Source organism: Amblyomma mixtum, chromosome 2 (assembly GCF_055824585.1).
Source record: "Amblyomma mixtum isolate Tamu chromosome 2, ASM5582458v1, whole genome shotgun sequence".
In the NCBI taxonomy this organism is placed as follows: Eukaryota; Metazoa; Arthropoda; class Arachnida; order Ixodida; family Ixodidae; genus Amblyomma; species Amblyomma mixtum.
Window position 1 is genome coordinate 233,337,030 of NC_143013.1, and position 19,601 is coordinate 233,356,630.

The 19,601-nt window shown below is 44.7% G+C and overlaps 1 long non-coding RNA gene across 1 annotated transcript; it reads right to left on the minus strand.

The window, feature by feature from the left end:
- Positions 1-10,081: 10,081 nt before the first annotated feature.
- LOC149362972 (uncharacterized) lies at positions 10,082-18,467 on the minus strand. The gene is made up of 4 exons (XR_016288548.1): positions 18,239-18,467; positions 13,119-13,267; positions 11,798-11,921; positions 10,082-10,153 (listed from the first exon to the last, which is right to left on the minus strand). It is a non-coding gene; the product is annotated as an uncharacterized LOC149362972 (long non-coding RNA).
- Positions 18,468-19,601: the final 1,134 nt, after the last annotated feature.

The window sequence follows — 19,601 nt, forward strand, 5'->3', positions numbered from 1 at the left end:
ACCAGAGTTTCTGTATCTGAGCGACAAACACCTTCGATGAAGGTTCCGTAGCACCAGGAGCTTGCGAATGTCGTGGTCTGGCTGGCTTTTCTGCATTTTCTCTATTTTAGCGAGAAGGCCATCCAGGTCAATCTTCATGATGGAAGATACAGGAATACGCTCGGAAATGTCGCAATCAAGAACGCTGTGTGCGGCAAATGCGACAAAGGACTCTCAGGTACGACAACCGAAGTCACACATTCCAGTCTTGGATCTGCTCGTGTGTGCGAGAAAGGGTCGCTGGTAACGAGAGTGATTCGGCGCTGCACCAATAGGCTTCACCTTCTGTGCGCAAGGGCGAGAGTGTTGGCGCTGGCAAGTCAGAGAGATAAGGGGACAAAGGGCGCAGTTTCCTCCCCATACTTGGAACCAGAAACCGGTGGGATTAAGGAGACCAGAACCCTCCTGTCTCTCGCTGCTTCCTTTCCCACATCCTTAACAATGGAATTGGCTTTTGTTTATTGAAAGAGAGGGAGGTGGAGGATATACCACCTGCGAAACAAGGTGCGATAAGAACTGAGGCTGGACCTTGGAAGCGAGTAGATGACTCAAACTGGCGCTTCAGGGTTCATAGCTTGGTCATTCTTAGCTTTGAAAACTGCTTTGTGTCTCTTATTAGCCGGTAACCAAACAAGTGTCGCGCATCACCAATCCGTGTATAAAAGTAGAAAACTGCAAATGCCAGCAAGAAAACGGAGAGCTAAGTACAACTAGGTCTTTTGACTCTGTAAACTACGTCTTGAAAGATGCGGTGGCGTTATCTTGTAACAGCATGTATATGCGTTGGATACGGAAACTGCTGGGGTTCGACTGGCCGCTTCCGGCCGCCTTGTTCTAATTGACCTTTGTTGATATGTCCCATTTTCTTAATGAATTGTACTCATCCACAGTGCAGCTTTACAACTGATTCTAATTGAATTTCTTTTACAGGTCTTATTCGTCTTAATAGATTTGGCTCAACCCTAGTGCGTCCTTAAGCATCTACCCAAGCAGAACAGGCAATCACGCCAATATTGGAAACGTATTGGCAATGGCCGGTCCTGCATAGGACCCAGGGGAAATTATCCATTTTCTACTGCTTTTCCCTTTGAAAGGAATTCCATCCATTGAAACCAGTGGACTCTCATGAACCTGCTAGGGTGACACACACAGGGAGTGGCGCTACAATGGAGGGGGGTCTGTCCGGGACAATGGTATGAAGGGATCTATCCCGTTCTCTACTACTCCCTGCTTTCTCCTCTTTTTTGTTACGTTGCTTGGCAACTCTCTGACACGAATGACTAACTATTTGGCTTCCATGTAACGTATATTCAGATATACATTCAGGGATGTGTGCAATTCCAAGAGATGAAATTTCTCTCATTGCACACCAGTGCGACCTTAAAGGTGCACTGAAGAGGAATCAGAACTCGTCTTTTTGCCGCGGGAACTCGATCTACACATTCCTAGCATTCTTAGAAACTGCGACTTATTGCCCTGTGTGGCCGATTTCCCTAATTAAATCGAATTAACGCCCGGCTCCCGCCTTTTTTTTTAAATTCTGCCTCTTACGGTGGGCGGAGTCGACCAACGCGCTGAATGCCTTTCAGCCAGCTCCGTGGAGGCTTTGCTTTCGCTTCATTTTGTTTTTTAGGTTTCCGTGAATAAATAGTTTCATTTGCAGATCATATAACTGCAAAATAAGCCCGCAGAAATAAAAAATACGCGCGGACTATTTGCTTCTACGGACTACTACGTATTACTCCGCCGATGGCAGAGCGGCAAGCCGCCACGGGACTGGGTGAAAGGCACTCCCCGCGGTGTCGACTCCGCCCACCGTACGGGGCAGAATTTAAAAAAAAAGGCGGGAGCCGGGCGTTAATTTGATTTAATTGCGAAAATCGGCCACACAGAGCAATAAATCGAAGCTTCTAAGAATGCTTGGAACATGTAGATTGAGTTCCCACGGCAAAAAGACGAGTTCAGATTCCTCTTCAGTGCACCTTTAAGCATCTACCCAAGCAGAACAGGCAATCAACCTAATTTTGGAAACGTATTGGCAAAGGCCGGTTCTGCATAGGACTAGGGTGAAAATATCCATTTGCAACATTGGGACGATTGCCCCTGTCGCTTGGGTACCGCCTCCGACAAAGAAAACGTATAGTTTAATGCCGAAAATGGGTGTATATCACGCTACTATGAGGTCTCATAGCGCTGCATGCGTTATTTTGTCATAGCGTCTTTGTCCCGGGTGAAGGAAGAAATGTCCCCGGAAAAAACGTCTCCGGAATATACATCCGCGGAAAAAAGGCCCCCTGAGCAAGCACCGTCTAGGAAAAATTGTCCCCAAGTGAAGACAAAATTTCTTCCGGAGAATAGATGTAAGCAAGAAGTATTTTTTAGTACCTGACCGTGCGATGGTCATGCAGCCCAGGTCATGCAAAGGAGAAGCACTTCTGCCGGTGACTTTGCAGAAGCACCGAACGATCCAGAGACGCACTTTTTCTGCACCACTTCCCTTTCTCCGCCAGCATTGTACATCGTGGATGCCGCGTATCTTTTCGTTGTTTAGTCGCTTCCGTGCCGACATCTGTAATCGTTGTGGCTTGCCAAAAAAAAAACAACGCAGTTCAAGCCTTGATATTACGGTGAAGAAATGCAGCTGGAAGCTCAGAAATGCACCAAAGACAAGAATACATTGAAGCTAAATCTACAAAAGATGATGTAACAAAAAATTAGTAAAACGTGACGACAGTAAAAAGAAATGAGTTGCTGGGTGAAAACCAATACAATAAAGCGTGGAGACTAAAGCAATAGAAGATAATGTAACCTGAAATCAGTAAAAATGACCACCGTAAAAGGAAATTAGAGTCTGGGTGATAAAGGCCGATTCACGGAATAAAAATCTGAAAATATGAAAAGAAATGATCATGCAAGCCAACAAAAACGCAGCTAACGGGTGAAGTAACGTGAGTAAACTGAAGTAAAAAAAAGAATACAGTTAAAACCGGATCGTTTGTACTGAAGACGCTGCTGCATGGCCACCAGCGCAGTTCTATTGCTTTTCTTTGGAGGCGCAACGCCTTTACACTGGGCTATCTTCATGGTCCAGGGGGCTTCTTCGGAACGCAAAGCGTCGATCGTCTTCCGCATGGTTGTGTGGCTGTGGCCCAGCATGCTCGGCAGCACCACTGGCAAAGAACTTGCATCCGCCACATGCGAGCCGTGCATGCATGCGAGGCGGCCGGATGATCAAATTGCGGCGGCTTACGATACGTTTGATGCCACCCGTTTGGGGACATTTTTTTCCTACTTCGCAAATTGGGACGTCTTTTTCGGGGATGTATGTTCCGTGGGCATTTTTTCCGGGGACATTTTTTCCGGCTCCCCTTTGTCCCATATGTGTCATGCCAACAGTAAGCACAATTCTATCAAGATGCCCTTGTTCGCTGGCGGGCGCGGTGAGCAAGTGCGTACTTCCTCAAAGGAATTGCAACTGCGCCTATTCTGAGAATGGGTCTTTGAAAGGAAGGACAAAGTTTTTTCAGATACGAAACGACGACCTGTGCGTGAGAGATGTTGTAATATGTGGGTTATGAAAGGAGAAGGCTTCCACAGAAATCATGTTGCTGGAAAATATTTCCCCGAAGAAATTTCACAGAAAAAGTTCCTCTGAGGAAGGGCCTCTGCCCCTTTCAAAGGAATTCCATCCACTGACATCGGCCGATTCTCATGAACATGCTAGGGTGACGACAGAGGGAGTGCGCTACAATGAAGAGAGGGGTCTGTCCGGAACAATGGAGTGAAAGGATTTTTTCCCTTTCTCTACTGCTCTCTGCTTTTATTACCGCTCTCTCTTTTATTAAGTTGCGTGGCAACTTTCTGGCATGCCTGATTTCCGCGGGATGTGCAATTCTTAAAAAGGAAATTTCTTACTTTGCGCACCAGTTATAGGCGCGAACAGTACAGTATCTTAAAATATCGCCGGATATGGCATAAAAATTCCCTACGCCTATTGTATTGCGAGGTTATACTTCCGCTGTACGTGAAGATACATTTTTATGCGCCGGTCGCATATGTTGTTCCTAGGGCCTGTATGTACCAGGCGTGGACAGACAATTGAACAAATATTTTCTCAGAAGGGACTGAGTCCTGCTGACAGGCGCGGACTGCGTTTGGTAACTTACAGAATTACCCGCGTCCGGCACAAATTTTCTGTTTTCACCTCGTCCTATCCAAAAAACTCGTGATCACGATAACAAGCTTAAAACACAGAATGTTTCTAAAACATTGCTGACCACAGAGATCCGTTACATTTAAATATATCATGGGCACCACGATCAAAGCATCTTGAACTATCCACATTCAAACCACGCCGTTAAAACACATATCTACAACCTCAAGAACCGGCTTGTGCCCTATTTTTATTTTTTTTTGCTTTCTTGCCGCCATGTCGTGAGACAATACGATAATCTGGGTGTAGGAAGAAACTGCCCCGGAAGATGCTTCCCCAAGTGAAGAAACATTTTTTTTCCGGAACCCACTTGACAGAAAATTGCCCTCTTTGTTAGACTCTCCTGCGGATTTGAGAATAGCTGTAAACATGAAGTATTTTGTAGTACCAGACCGCGCCATGGTCATGCAGTCCAGGTCATGCAAAGGAAAAGCACTTCTGCAGGTCAGTTCGCAGAAGCGCCGAACGATCCAGAGACGCACTTGCTCTGGACCACTTCCCTTCAGCCGCCATGATCGGTCTTCATGGACGCCCCGTATCTGTTCTTTGTTCAGTCGCTTCCGTGCCGACACCTGCAATCGTTGAAGCATGTATTGCTTGCCAAAAAGGAAGGCCGTCCTATTCTTAATATCACTAGCGCTCATGTGTATCCTTGCTTCTCCATGTTCTGTTCCTGCGCTATTTTTGTTGACTTAATATCCCGGTGATGAAATTCAGCTGGCGCTGAACTACCACACCTTATGTGTTGCGTAGGTGTCATGTGATACCTCGATGATAGCGCAGATGATACGCGCAGTCCTTGTGCCTACAAATACGATGCCCAGGCAGAAACGTTCGGTCATGATGTCAAGTGCCTTCGTTATGATGTGACGATAGGTATATATTTTTACACTTGATTTCTGCAGTCCACAATATTTGCTTGTAATCGGTTTGTGTATCGAGATGTCCTTCTCATCATGTGTTTCGTTGCAAAGCATGCAAGCGTTCAGCGATAAACCACCGGCACACTTGCGTTGCTCTGACTATGCCGTTGCGTTTACGGCTCAGTGACTCGTTCCATCGGCAAGCATATTGTATCCGCCTCATGTATGCCGTACATGCATGCGTGTATCCGGCCGCCTCCGGCCGCCTCGCATGTGTACATGCATGCGTGTCGCATGCATGTACACATGCGAGGCGGCCGGATGCTGAAGTTGAGGAGGCTTACGATACGTTTGGTGTCACCCTTCTGGGGACATATTTTCCTACTTCACAAATTGGGCCTTTTTTCCGGGAAAGTATTTTTCGGGAACGTTTTTTCTGGGGGCGAATCTTACGGGGACGTTTTTTGGGTCATTTTGTCCGACTGCCCGGTATTCTATAGCGACGACACGGGTCCGGCCTTAGACCTTGGCTTCAGAGGGGTCAGATCCTCAATTGATTTCGTAAAACTTCGGACCGAGGAGCGCCGTAACCAGTCACACTCTCGCGTCTAACCCTACCGGGATAACGCAAGAAGAAATCTTCTTACAATGCCTTCTCAGTCTATACGACCACAGCTTTCTAATCAGTCACTTTATTCCCGATCCACCTCACCAAGCTCCAAAGTGGTTTCAAATTTTTATACTTAGGGCAACCGTGCAGGATCAGGCTGAGACTGCACGAATTATGTACAGGGGCATTACACAAACGATTGCTTTCCACTTTTCGCGCCGGCGCATCCATTGCCCGAAGGGTAGCTGCTTGTGCTGTGAGTGCCGCGAAAGCCGGTCGACCACTTCGAAAAAAAAAAAACACCGCGTGGGGGCGCCACTGTTACTGAAAGCGCGAATAGAGAGGCCCACTAGCCTGCCGCCGCCATCATTTTTCTTTGTACGCCCTGCATCCGTTCATTCTGTAGTTGCGACCTCTTCTAAAATTCCTCTCATTTCATGTCGAAATTTTTTTTTGCTTAGAGTCCACTTTCCCTTCCCGTTTAGCACTGCGAAGCCTTACGTGTGACTCGAGATGCCGTAGGACACTCACAGCAAGTGCACTTAACTTGTGCGCTTGACAGGGGGTAGTAAGGTTTGCTGTAGTTTTTGTATTCCGAAAACTTTTGTGGGTTCCTGCGGGTAAAGCCGTCAAGGCAAAGCTTCATGCCTCCAGTGCTCGCTTTCTTTATATGAATTCTGAAAATAAATACCGCAGCGTTTAAATCAATACTGGGACCTGTATAAAACTTTCAGCTCTCTGCACACCGTTACACCACGTCTGCTAACCCGCACTCTTACATTGCAAGCGCTGGTGGAGCGCGAAGCTGCTGTGTCCAAGAGCAATGCTTGGGCGCTGAACATACCAACATCTAGGTATTGCACGGACCCATGTGATATCGCAATGATAGTGTACAGGACGTGCGCAGTGTTTGTAGCATTAACCTTTATATAGAGGGCGTCTAGGAATAAAGTTTAGGTTATGAAGTCAGACGTTTTCTTTATGATCCGATACATATAAGATATATCTTTTGTACAGCTGCTTTCTGAAGTCTACGATTTTCTGCTTGTATTTAGCTTGGTTTCAATGTGTACACCAAGGTGTCCATCCAGACTTGCATTGTGTTGAAAATCGTCCGAGCCTTAAGCGATAAACCACTGCCATACTTCCGTTGCGTTGACCATACCGTTGTTTTTACGTGTCAGTGATCCTTTCCACCGTCAAGGAACTTTGATCCGCTTCATACGCGAGGCCGAATGCTGAAAACACTGCGGGTTATGAGAAAGTTGATGGCAATCATTTCGGGAAATTTTTTTCGTTAATAGGAAATGGGGAAGTTTTTTCCCGGAACCGGGGTTACACGACAAGGAGGCACAAGATAGAAAATGGCTACTTTGTCATCGTCCTGAATATCTTAAAAACTAAATGCTTTAATCATGCAGCTAACTTGCATAATTGTATCGAAAACAATTCCTAGGCTGCGAAATTTCATTGAATCTCCTTGGCCCACGCGTGTTTTTAACCACTTTTAACCAGAATAAAACTAAAGTAACTAAACATAATAAATAATAAAACGGTGGTTAACATGGCCAGCTCTTCCTCCTCGCAGCAAAATCTGACCTATTATATCCGGAAGAGTGCGGTGAGGGGATAGTTGGTACGACATTATGGGAACAAAAAAATAACTGCGCAAAAGGACGGGACAAGAGAAAGAGAACAACACGGGACAAACGAATAATATCTCCCCGTGCTCAAAGCACTACTTCCGACGACCGTAGAAAATTATAGGATATACCAGACATTGAAAGTTCCCGCAGTAATTTTGTTAAGTTCTGCGCCGATGGGAACGCAATGACAGCTGCGCACACCTGAAACACTTCTCCGCTTTTTCAGGACTTGGGCATGAAAGATGGTTACTATCGCCTTTAAGCTCCGCCCTGGTGTGTCGAACCTCTGGCGCATGGCATTTCTTCGATTCCGTAAGGTGAAAGTGAAGCCGCTGTTAGTTTTCCTAGTGGCCCTCGCTTCTGCAGATCAGCGGCGTATACCAAAGCGGCGGCATGGCCAGACATCAGTGCCTGTCAGCTACGCTCTACGTGCGTACTCGCTACTAATGAGTTCTTGAAACTAAATGATTTTTGAATTTCGGTTCTTGAGAGGTTTGGAAGCCCTCGGACGCTCGTTTCCTTAAAAGATTCCCTGAAAAACAGTAGTTCAGGAATTTCATCACCGGTTGGTCTCTTGGGCCCAGTCAATCTGCCCCGAGCGGCTTTTTCCCAAGAGGTCCTACCATGTATGTGGTGAAATAAACGATATTGAATTGCGTATTGCCGGTGTAGTCATTCACGCCAACGTGGCAAAATAATCAGTGTTTTGTAACTGATTTAATTATATTATGCTTGTAAAAACTAATTACCCTCTTTTTGGATGTCCGGCTGGCCGCCACGAATACGTTGGATAACGGTTCCGCGTTCTGCACATCTGCTGTGTTTAAGAAAATGCCTCAGAGCCATATTTCGAGCACCAAACCAGCACTGCTTTCGAGAAAATCTGCGGCATGTTTTTCCGCGTATGCGTGATTCCACGCACTCGCCTGCAACTGTGAGACTGGCACGTTGGCTCGTCCGTACGCCGAGCTAGGCGATATTTTTCTTGTATTTCTTGTTTCTTCTTACACGTACAGGTATGGTAAAAAGAACACAGACATCCGTGCCGTTGAACTCTAACGTCGGAAAGACAGCATGTACGACCATTCGCAGCGCTTTGTACTCCATGTGTCCTTAATAGGAAACCTACGACGGTAATGCATCGACCTTCATCTCGTGCGCCAGGAGCTCTGCTGTGTAAGGGAGCTTGAATAACTTCTGTTGGGCCTAGTTGGAACCTGATAATAAAAAAGCTTGGCCGGAAGAAGAAGCATCTTGTCGATGTCTGCAGTTGAATAAAACTGTAGGCAACTTCTGTTGCTTTTGTTTCATAAAAATACGAAGTCCCTAAAGTCAAATCTCTAGATTACATTTATATGGCAAGAGGTGTGCCGACATCACCACGACGATGGCCATCCTACATCAAATCAATACAAACAAAACCCCAGCGCTCGCATGGCATCGTTTTTAAGGTATGCAGGGGCGTATACACAGAAGGTATACACCCTTTTTCAAGGACGAAGGTCTCAGGCGCATATCCTGTCTCAGCTGCCTCTCGGGACTCTGTGCCGTCAAGCACACCTGATGAGTGCATTTCGCGCAGTAACCATGCAGCAAGATAGAGACATTTATTTTTCGCTGCTGATTCGCACTCAGTTTTGTCCCCTTTATTGCGGCATTTATTTCGCATGCTTTCCATCGACCCATTACAACTAATATGTTTAACCTCAGGTTGACAGGAACCAATAGAAAATAACGCTATATAGAATCAAACAATATTTAGCAAATTCGACACTGCATAGCATAAAACAATGAGCAAGATATTTTTCAGGAAAAAGCGCGAATAGCGCTCACGACTCAGCCAGAGAGGTTCCACGATTTCATTATTAGTTTCCAAATATTTATCCGCGTGCATAAAGACCACGAATCAACAACGTGCGAGCGAGGAGCAATTATGTTGCGATGCTTTCGAGTTGCGCACGCCATTATCGCACACTATAATTCGCACCAAACGCTATATAATCTCCAATAATTGGTTAGTTTATTTGTACTTTTTCATTGAGAAATATCACCGGGAAGAGGAACCTCGAAATTTTTCTGTAGTCTAATTTGCTCCTATGCACTGTAAAAAAATTTGCTCAAGTTTACGTAGAAACCTGGAGGCAATGCGTTGCCGAGCACTTTCGGCAATTCATAAACGGACACTTTGAGAAACACGGCAAGTCCTTAAGAAGGACTCAGTACGTACATCAACCGTAAAAAGAAATTAGTTTACGTATTCCTACGTTTAACTCTTTCGGACCCTTCTCTGTATACTCATACGTAAGCCAACCGTAAAAAAATTTGTTTACGTATTCTTACGTTTAACCTCTCTTGGACCTTTTTCCGTGTACTCAAGTGATGCGGCTTGTCGCCAATGGCTTGAACAAAACTTTAAAGCCAGACGACCATACTGGCAAGCCCTCTGAAGTTATACTGACACTGCTGATGCATGGTGCGGCCAGAATGATGGCGTGGAGTGTTAAGTTGAATATAAGCTGTCAACTGCATCCAGATTCCTAATTTGTGTAACTGATCAACGTGTCTTGACTCAAGTTCAATCATGTACAATAGCAGTCCAGGTGGAGAAGAAATGAAGTACTATTACACACAAGCTCTTCCTTTATGCATGTTGTGCATTGCGTACATACAAAGCATGTGGCTTAGAATGAAAGAAGAGTGTTTGGGTGAGTAAAGGCACATACGTTTTATTTTCATGACAAATTGCATACATTGTACTTCTGCATATTGCTGTCAGATTCATCTGAAAAGCATAAGAAAGACCTCACTTAGCAAACACAATCAAACTATTCACTATTGACCAACTGGCTTTTGTAGGGTCTTGCAAAAATATTTATTGAGAACCAAACCATTACGTTTCATTGACCAAATTCATTTTTTCTTTACAGGAAAGAAACTAAAATCCACAGGACCAGGAAAAAACACACAATGCGCTTACCTGGACAACAATGTGTGCATGAAAGCCCTGAGCTGCCGTAAAGAAGGTAGCTCAGGTTGGGTGCCAAAAACAATTCAATGCAGATACCTTCTTGCTGTCCATAGTACTCACTACAAACCTTAGTGAGCAAGGAACCATGGCAACATCTTAGTATGGCCGAAAACTTGCCCACAAGCAATGTGCAAGTGCACTTCCCCAAATCTTATGCTCGCTCACAGCTTCAATTATCTCAGCACGGACAAAAAAATGTATAGATCTCCGATTTCGAATGAAAATGCAGTCATAAATACCGGTCACTGCCCATTGAGATATTCCAATAAGTGTGCAGTACGCCTTACAAGGAGCGTATCCTCATGCTTTCATGAAGTGTCCTCATGTGTCTGGTGCAAAGAAGGGCTAAAACATGAGTCTTTCTGCTTCTTCATCAGCTGTGAAATGTTATTCCTGCTTCTTTGCACAGCCTCAAAGTCTCTTTTTCTCTTTTTCAAAACCGTTCTATATCAGCAAAACTTCTCCCTCAAAAACATTTCAGCACCCATGAAGAAGCAGAAATACCCACGTCTTAGGAATTTTTTCACAAAATACATAAGGAAGGCTCGCCTTTCTGGGCCATTATTTCGAAAAGGTCCATGTGGCAACAAATTTTGGGACATTTTCTGCAAAGAGCACTATAAGTTCTGAAGCCTGAGAATTCATTCCTCATGAGATGCCTGTCGATATGACAGGATACCTCAATCATCTGTTACTGGGGTCTGTGAGTGCACTGGCACTAAAATCAAGGATGTGTACCTTTCCTCGCCACGTGCTGCAACAATGTATGTTGTGAGAAAACGCATAAAAGGTATCAAAGGACTGTGCTTCCAGCTTGCTTGTGGAGGGAAGCGCAAGAGTCTGGCCATGCTCAGCTGTAACCTTTGCTGCTTGTTCATTGAGTTCTGCAGTGAGTACTAGGGACAGAAACAAGGCACCTGACTCAGCTCGTCTTTGACACCTATCCTGCGTGACCTTCTTCTCGTGCAACATAGCAGCGAACTCCATAAGGTCCTTCATGCACATGGTGTCATTCGAGTCAGTGTGTTGCATCAGCTATTTCTTCCCGGTCGTGTGGTTTGTGCTATTTTCTAGAAATTCTTTAAGAAATTACTACTTAATCCTCCACTTCCTGAAGACAAAGTGCTCGACAGGGCAGTTCCACATGTTGTGCAGCAACCTATCTATTTTCTCATACGTCAGAGGCACTTGGCTATCAAGCAGTGCTTACTGTATTCAGCAGTGAAGTGTACATGCGAGATATCATTATTTCCAAGTTCTCGCAGTGGCATCTCATGCAAGAATATCGAAATTCTCTTCAATTTGTGCTGATATTTTTAAGGATACACACTCTTATTAGGTGAAAAACAAAAGCTGGTCACATACTAAACAGCAGAAGCGGAGCACCAAGGTATTCACCAATTGCTTGAAGAGCTGTCTGCCAGTTCTCGTGCCATCCCAAATATGGGTACTTTTGAGTGCACTCCTGTCAATGTCTTCATCACGTCAAGCCACTCCAGCATTTCAGTCGAAAGATTTCCCTCTAAAAAAAAGGAGTTTGTTTTGTTAGACTGGTCATATTTAATTTTACTTTGCACTAGGTACATGGCATTTTACTGCCCTAGACTAAACAATACCAATCATGAATCACATTTTGAATTTTGTCATATATGATCACAAAATTTGGTGTATGCGATACATTCTTATAAATTCTGATCAAAATAAAGCTGACATAGTTAAGTATCATTTCTAGAAATGTGGTATCAAGGCAGGAGGCTAACCAGATAACCTGCATGAATGTTTTTAGATGGATGCAAGAGTCGGCACTCTAGCATACAAAATGTAAAGGGTCATCCACTCTTACTGCGAACACATGGCCGCTCTTTTCAGACAGCCACTGCAAGTGACACAGCCGCTCATCGCAGCAGTGTGGCGCTGGAGAAGGAGCTGAATGCGGTGTTTCGCCTCATCTGCCACTTCGTTTCGATGGCCTTCCAATGAGCCTTTCAAAGAGCACAGCCATGCGCTCACGTGTTTGCACTAAGAGTGGACGACCCTGTACAATATGGCAGGTTTCATCTTCTAACATGTAACTTCATGCTCCAATCACGATCTAATTATGCAAAAAAATTTTCAACCTTCCATTCTGTATAAAGGAAAAAATCCTATGGGCTCTGTTCACAAGCCTCTGCAAGTACACGCGAACTGTGCACGTTTTGCATTCAGTTTTGATAGCTTTGCTCTCTATATGACGTCTTGTAGTATAAAACAAAAAAAAAATGAAATTAATTTTTCATATTGTCTGAGCTATTGAGGAGGTACGGAATATAAATGCAAAATGCCTTTTGTCCCTGCATAAAATTGTTAATACAGATATAGCTGTGCTTAACTGAAAGAACTATTGTGCAGAACTGGGCTATTTGGCATTAATTCGCTGAAGCCAGAAAATGTGTGTAAAATATAGAAAGTCCTAGTTCTTTCTCGTTCTTGTGTTCATTTTTGCTACTCGTTTCAACAAACCAAGGCTGAAAAAGCATTAAAAGAGGGCCATGCAAAATAGTATAAGTGCAGCAATTCATACGCCTTTATAATGTGGCCATATATCATTATGTTATAGCCAGAGTACCATATCTATTCACCATGCTGGAGCACTGAAAAAAGGTGAAAGAAGTACTAAACGAAGGTTTGCTAATCCCCTAAGCACGTCGCAGAAAAAATGAGGCTGGGTATGATGTCTCACCTCTGTAAAAATCCAAGTCATGACATTTGCTTCCCCCATGATGAAGGCTCAGCACATAAGGCGACAGAAGGTTTGTCATTTCCAAGAAAAGGATCCATAAATACTGCTTCCTGCTCATAAGAAAGAGCGGCACTCATTGTAGATTCTACCTGCAATGCAAAAAGCAAAGTTTGTTTGAGTGGACTAAACTAGAAAAAAAAGCATAAAATATCTGTGCCCAAATGTCTGAACTGAAAGAAATTGAGGGTATTGTAATAGTGAATATGTTAATGTATCGCATGCAAGATATGCATGATATTCAACTCAGCTACCATTGGCTTAGCTACTATCTTGTACATCATTATCACAAAAATAGTGATATAGTACTATCAGCATTAGTAGTAGCAGTGAAGATTTCATGGAAATAAAGGAAGGGACTTAGTGTTGGCTGTCATTTTCACAGCAGGCACCGGACCAATAGCTAGTGCAAAGGAAACAGGAGAAATGGCCGAAGAGAGGACCAGGAGGAAGGCAGTAGCATAGGAGGACATGGAGGACATAGGATACAATAGGAAGGCAAGGCTTGCATAAAGCAAAATTAAGACATTAGTAAAGATGTACAAGACCAACCACATCACTGTACAGAGTGGAAGACCTTCATTAACCATATTTAGCTCACAATGTGCTCTCATATATGCTTGTAGTAAAATTGGTAATTAATACCATAACTCAAGGAGTGAAACCAATACAGGGGTGAAGGGCAGTCAATTAGCCATGGGCGTGATGCTTGTGCCTTCCTAGCAGGAGACAGATTGACGATTCAGTTGAATATCAGGTCTCAGATACTAATAGTTCAATATTAGCAGCTGCACATTGTTTCACGCACCCTTCTAAAACATATGTGCAGCATTTTTCACAAGACAGCCCTTAGCGAAAAAGAGGATGTGCTAAAAATGCATTTCAAACGTATTGTATTAATTTCATATTTATTTCGCATTTTTTTGTCCCTAGGCTTAAACTGCAATACGAATGCTTTCTAAGTATACTAGGAATAATATTTTAAACGTTCTTAAAAATACGTGAAAAGTACATTTTTGCCCACTTAGCATATTTATAATGCATTAAAAATATAATAAAAATATACATTAGAAATATACTAAAAATATACATTTAATACATTAAAAATGTGTTTACTCGGGCTTAAAAAAAGTGTACTGGGCGGCTCCATGGAATAACACGGTTTAATTCTTCAACTGGAGAACAAATCGTACACGGGTATTTATCATTAATCAACAGGAGTCTGATATAAGGTCACGTGATTGAATAGGAACGGCAGATACCTACACACAGCATAGTGACACAGCAAGCAACAAATCCTACGGCAAGCGCTATGCTTGGCTTGCGGTATATATACCCAGCGAAAGCGACGCACTATTTTGCTCGGTGAGGCCTTTTTTTGCGTAAATACTGTGGGCTGCCAAATTATCGCAGAAGTACCCTACTGGTCGCGTTCGAATCTGGGGTTAATTGAGAACGGAATTGCTAGTTTAAACTTGCGTCAGGCCCAGGTCAGGAGTCGAACTGTCAACCAACAGATACATGGGCGTGTAAGGGAGCCGGTCTGCCCTGCCAGACGGGGTCCTTTCCGCTGGCTTATTCGGACCAAGAAGTACCCAATGCGCTTTTGCTGGTATAATGCTATTACGTTCTCACACGGAAATGTTCGAATGACATTGAGTGGAATGACATTCGAGAATAGGAATGACATTCGGACTCGACGGACTGCCGCGGTGCTGCACGACACTTTCGAAACGCATTCGAAAGCCTCAGCTCGTTTTCAGTGTACAGCGACGACGACGACGGCGGTCACACTCGTCCGACAACGACAGCATATATCACGCTGAACAACAGCATGTAATTATAGTGAAATATCTAGTTTACTATAATATGATTCTAGAGGGACACGTTTTTCAGGCCAACGACACCGACGAATCCGGTCGGCGGACGGTCAGCCTTGTCGGCGGCTGAGCGAGAGCACGGTGATGAGGCGGCGGTGTGTATATGCTCGCGCTTCTAAATGAGCGAAACGAACGGCTATATTTCACGTGTGCACACCTGAACACTCACCAGCGATAAGCGCTTGCCAAATCAATTTCAATCGACGACGGCTCTGTTCCCTTCCGCGACGGCTAGGCCCAGCGAGTTCGCAGGGTTGGGTCTGTGATTTCGGCGGTTGTGAAGAGCGAATCACAAGCTTTAGGGTATGCAAATGGTCACCAGGTGTAGTTTTGGCAACAGTGACCTGAAATCAACTATTGCTTACATCGCAGGGCACGCGTACGATGAACGGGAATCGCCGGTGTGACCCAGACTGCCGAGCCGTGCTTTACGGCCAGCAGCAGTCGTCGCCGTCGCTAGCTTGTGGATAACAAGTTAGGCCGTTTCAGTTAAAGCGAACAGTCGCCAGACATACTTCTGGATAAAGTAGCTTAAAAAAAAGTACTGGTCACGTCGGAGAAAGCCGGGACAAGAAGCGAGAAGCGCCAGTCCTGCACGATGCCAACAACCCGGCTTTCTCAGGCGTGCGATCGCATCATCGCTTCCCACACATTGTCGCACTGCATAAACAAGCACGAGTACAACCAGTAAAAAAGAAAACAGATTGTTTAATAGAACGAAAGCGCAGATTGCGTTTTATGTTATGTAAACAATCGATGTAAACAACAGTATGAGTGCAGTCGTCCTCATCGGCGCACTCCCGGGGAAATTTCATGCTGACGCGGTTAATATTCATTGGCGTAATATTATCTTCAAGCACTCCCTTAGACAGAACACGTGTAGCATCGTTAGATGACATTCGGCTGGAAGGCATTCGAAGCGCCCGTGTAGCAGGGGTATAAGTGGTGATCACCTTCCTGCTAGAAGTTACCATAAACGAAAGGATGACAAGAAAGGGAAAGTTTTCACTCTGCGCTGAAACGTCATTTCGAGCCCTAGATTGTTCCACGGTAGCTTGAAGTGTAATGCAAATATGCTTACGCGGACAACCCATTTGTTAGAATTTAAATATACTTCAGACGGATTAATTGCGTATTTACGAAAGTACACTTTAAATAAATGGCCAGCACCAAAATGTGATGTCCCGAAACTCGATTTTGAGCATTAGATTGTTCAACGATTGTAGTGCGCTGCAAACATGCTAATGCGGACTGCCAATTTGCTGGAATTTCAGTGTTCTTTGGACGAATTAATTGCGTATTTAAGGAAGTACACTTCAAATACATTGACGACACGCAAATGCCATTTCCCGAAACGCGATTTCGAGCACTCGACTGTTCAACGGCATCTAGAAGTGTGCAAAGACGTTTAAAAGGACTGCCCGTTTGTTAGAATTGAAGTATATTTCGGATGAATTAATTTCATATTTACGAAAGTCCATTTTTAATACATTGACAAGATGCTAAAACTGCATACATATACGTTTACAAGGGCTGCCCGTTTTCTAGATTTGAAGTATACTTTCGATGAATTAATTTCATATTTCCGAAAATACACTTTTAATACACTGTCAAGATGCTAAAACTGCATACATATTTTTTCACGTATTTGAAAAGTGCTCGAAGTATGCTTTAAGTGAGGTATTTTTGGCACATTTTAAAAATATATTTCGAATACCGAGCATGAAACTTCAGAAACGTATTTCCGACATATTTTTAGTGCATTCATGAATACAAAATATGTTTAAATACATTTTAAATAGTCCACCGTATATTCCAAACGTATTAGTTTTTGCTAAGGGAGTGCATGCTTCAGTTGGGGTACCTGCTGGGAGAGTAGTGTACAGTCAGGCTGGAATGAAATATGAGCCACGCGGATGAACAAGACAAATTATTTTGCCTGCGTGCTTTCAACTGCAGTATACAGCTAGCCTAATTGATGTTCCAGGGTAAAGAATCTACTGAAGTACTCATTTATAAGCCTTTTCTAAATGAATATCTCGCTGTAAAGTAGAAAAGTACGACATGTGTGTTTGCATTTCATTCCGCCCTGACTGTACATGCAGAACATGTCTGTAATAAGTATTATTATCAGTGATGGCTTTTACTTCGAACACTAAGCAGATAAGTGAAACCTCCAAGCTCTCCTTGAAGGCAAGAGTCTATGCAGACAAGATGCTAAACACGCTTTGAAGTATGTAGATTTGATATTCAGCATGGCAAATACTGCTACATTAATAGTGAGCACTTCAGGTCAATACACGGTGCCTTTGAAACTTCTTGCCTAAAATTTGCTCGCGAAAATGCAAAACGCATGCAAAAGTGCAATCTGCAGGCACAATAATTGATGCTGTGCAAGCAACAAGAAAAAAAAATGAAGGCAATGCTGTGATACTCTTTCAGTCATTCAAGTGTAAAAATGATAATGCATGTTGGCTGATGTTGCTACTTAACAATGAAAAATAGCGGCTACTGCTCACTTACAACAAACGCTTTCTCTGAGCAAACAATGAAATAAGCAATGCTAGTCATGCAGCCTCTCGTCATTCCTTTTACGAAGACAGCCTTTAAGCATTTGGAATGCAGGCCTCCCCGCCAGTGCAGCGACACAAATACACGGAGGTTCGAATGCCAACGATATAAGAGTTAATTTACCACGTCGTCATTATAACGTAAACGATTCACACGCGCTCTGCACCAGGCCACCAGTCAACGCCAACCCTTTGATCACGTACTGCCTTGATGCGGTACATGATAGGTTGCACCGAGTGTGCGACGCTACCAAAAAACACGAGCAAGCAGTGTATCCAAGTGAGCGCAAAGCAGATGTAGCCAAGCACATGCAGCAGCCGATGAGCAACCTAGATTATGAAAACGGGCGCACTAAGGCGCGCGTGAAATGGAAAGGAGCGCGAAAGGCGCGCACGCCAAAGGTCCCTCCTGAAAACAATACAGCACGGCGATAATCCCGGCGACGATGGCTGAAGCAGGCAGAAGCTCGAGCTGGCACGCTAAGGTGCGCGCGGAGCACAGCACGGACAAAATCCGACGACGCAGAAGAGTGCGCTGAGAACATGTCGAGAAGAGATAAGAAGAACCGCGGCAGAGGCATGGGGAGGGAGGCGAGCGCTTCGAGAGACGTACCGCCATGGCCGACGTTGTGTCGGGCACCGCACACCCGGCAGGAAGAAGAGCCACTCGGGCCACTACAGGAGCTGCGGTGAAACGTTGTCGGCGTAAGACGCGCGCAAAAACAGTTGAGGGTTACTCTGGTTGCACGTAGAACGAAGACTGGAACGACGAAAGTGGCGCAATGGCTGGCGTACGCCGGCGTGGACCACAACGGCCAAAATGAACCACCGTCCACCGCCAGCCAAACGTGCTTGGCTTAGCTTGGCTTGTTCAAAGAACGCGACAGTCGACAATAGAGGAAGTCGCATGGTACGGTCAACCTTGGAATGCAGGGGAAGGAAAAAAAAACAGACCGTGGACATTCACGCCGAGGTGGAGAGGAGGATGCCCTCTCCCGAACGGCGCGGCGTGCTCCCTGCTCTCTGGTAGGAAGGGTTCCTTTTCACAATGGGCTCATTCCCCCCCTTTCTGCTGCCTCTACCCCTGCGAAAAAGAAAGCTTTACCCCAGGAGAAGCAGAACGGAACTGGACGCGCACCCTCCAAAGCAGTAGCATGTAACTACTGCGAGACGCCTCAAAGAGCAGTTGTAGTGAGCAATTCTCTGCGTAATGCTTTCTTGTTTTCCAATGCGTTAATTAAATCAGTTTGTTAAAGTTTAGTCGTATTTATAATTGACCTAAAGCGAACGAAACATCTTTGCGTTACGGAAAAAAAAGGTCGTTTTTCGAAGGTTGCTGGAAGCGGCTGCAAAATAAAGTTTTCTCTCTCTCTGGAAGCTGCTGCACTCTGCTCGGTAATCTACGCCACGCATTAGGGCATTCCGTAGTAAGTACTAAATGAACGCGAGATTCGTTTGGGCTAGTGACAACGCTTTTGCATACCTGGGACCAGGAATGTCGATTACGCAAGAACACCGAGCTGTGCGCGCTTGAGACAGCACCTGTCTTCGCAGCGAAAGGTGAAATATGACTCCGGCACGACAAATTGTTTGATGCAGAGCAGTGAAATTACATTTACCTTTCACACATCGGTCTTCCGTGCGTCAAAGCGTACTTGCGCCACTGCGTCCACAAGAACGCAAATTGTCGTTGAAAAGAGAAGCAAAGTGGAGCCGCCACCACAGCAGCGCACTCAGTGGCGTAGGGGTATAAAGGTGACCCCAAGGCACCTACCGAGTTCAAAGCGAGTATCTCTAAAATTTCGGGGGAGGAGGAGGGAGTAGGATGAAAGGTGTATGAGCACCAGCACAACTTCCTTGGCTGCGCACATGCCCCTGGCCTCCCCCATTTCGTTCCCAGAGATTGCAAATGTAGCAGACATGAAATTTTTTTTTCAGCACCAATTTTTCAAAGAAAGGGTGCTGCGTAAGCCCAT